We start from the raw sequence: 2027 nt of genomic DNA on the forward strand, positions 1-2027 counted from the left end.
CATATCCCTTTTTGAACTGTCCATTAAAAGAATGAAAGGTCCTAGCATGCACACATGAGTACAGTACATGTCTCAGTTGACGTGCTGCACCTCAGTGAAATAGGAAATGAAAAGAGTGGATATGTAGCCCGGTTGACACCAGTTCGTCTGGGTTTTTCCCAGGCTAGTGGATATGGGCATGAGATATCAAACAAGCAACAGCTGTGTGAGAAAGGGGATGGGACAGAGTGGGAAAGATGGAGTGGAGAGGAGAGGCTGATCCAGCAAGACAAAGTCATAACAAGAGAGCAGCATGCAGCAAAACACAGACAGCAGTGTGAATTGAAGTGAAAGAGGAGGAGAGAAGAGAGAACCTGACAGAGAGAAAAAGAGAGAGAGAGAGAGAGAGAGAGAGAGAGGAGTATGCTGACCTCTCACTGCACTCAGCAACCTTGTGCGCACTGCTCACACACTTTCTAATGTACCTCTCTCTTTTGTGAACACACACTCCTACGCATGCTCCTGGTTGGGCCATCTTGACATAACAAGCTCGATATAACATGTCATCATTAGTTTCTAAAAGACTCTAGACAGCATATTAGTTGATGTAACACTGATAAATAGCTCTCTCTCTCTCTCTCTCTCTCAAACACACACACACCTCTGCATCACAAGATAGACTCTCGGAAGCACCAATCCAGAGACATCTATAGGCATTCTTATAAATGTGATTCATGCAGTTTCACTAGAGATTGATCCTTTGGCTGTAGCCTTGACTAAGTCAAATATAAAGTCCAACACAAGGCCATCTCTGTAATACCTGGACATGTCCCACTGCTACGGCCAACTACTCCTGGCTGGCCCTCCGATGCCCCCCGGACTCAGACGCAGCTGGAAGAGTGTCAGCAGGACTCTGGCGTGAGGGCCATCACTCGGACAGGTTGAAGGTTTTACACACAGAGGCCACGAAGACGAGCGACCTGTCTGAATTCATAACGATATGGGGGAACGTTTGTGTGTAGGAAGCAGAGAACGAGTGCATGTGTGTCCCCCATTTTGTCCATGAACCTCAGTTTTGGTAGCCTACAGAAGACAGCATTTATTTAGAAGCATAGATTCCAACTCTAAGGCTAGTGAACAAACTAGCTGATTGCAACATGTCTTGCAAACACCAACAACTACTGAACTGCAGATTTCATTGTGCTGTAAAAGCTTGTGAGGTGGTCCAGTGTGAACAGGTGTGTTTATTGCTCTTTCACGTCCACATACTAACACTGATCTGATGTTGTCATACAAACAAGCGACATACTAAAAACACATCTACTTTAACAAGCCTGCATAGTATAAATGACATGAGGCCACGGGGCAACAATCTTCTCTTCTGCTGGTGTTATAGATCAGGGTTGAGCTGGAAAGATAACTGAGCATCAATACATCAGGCAGTCTAGCTCCAGAGGGGATGTTTTTAATAGATCATTAAATATTCACTTTTAGAGGATTTGTATGATGGAGTAATTGGCTTGAAATGGCTTTTGATATGTTCAGGTAGACAGGAGCTCTCTTTCATTAGGAATTTAAATGTAGGCCTACTTTAATATAGCATTATTTTTCTTTTGATTTCATGTTTTTGCCATTTTTTTCCGTTTGATGTCATTCATTATGCATTGTTTTTAAAACAATGTTTTTGTGCTGTCGAACTTTAATAAAGGATTGTGGATCTGACAGCTCACCGCTATAGAACAATTTCAGGCGTGTGTTCAGAGTTGCAACTTGCTCACAGTTCACTCTTTCACAGTGACAGAGCCACTCATTCCCACAATCCTCCCTAACGCTGCTAGCCTCTCTTGCATACTCACTCACACTGTCGACCCCCACCCCCACGGAATAAAGTCTGCTGCATGATTCTCATTTAGTTCGTTTTCTTTTCTCCTTTTATCTGCGTTAGTGCGCTTTTTTGTTCAAAGCTAATAAAAGAAAAGGAAGGTGTTGGTCAGGCCTTATCATCTCTCTGAATAATTAAAGACCAAATCTCTCTTCAGAAGAGCTGA

This window comes from Alosa pseudoharengus, unplaced genomic scaffold (genome assembly GCF_046254945.1).
Source record: "Alosa pseudoharengus isolate Yale_2024_CS ecotype anadromous, Long Island Sound unplaced genomic scaffold, YU_APseudo_1.1 YU_APseudo_1.1_scf_2, whole genome shotgun sequence".
Classification (NCBI taxonomy): domain Eukaryota; kingdom Metazoa; phylum Chordata; class Actinopteri; order Clupeiformes; family Clupeidae; genus Alosa; species Alosa pseudoharengus.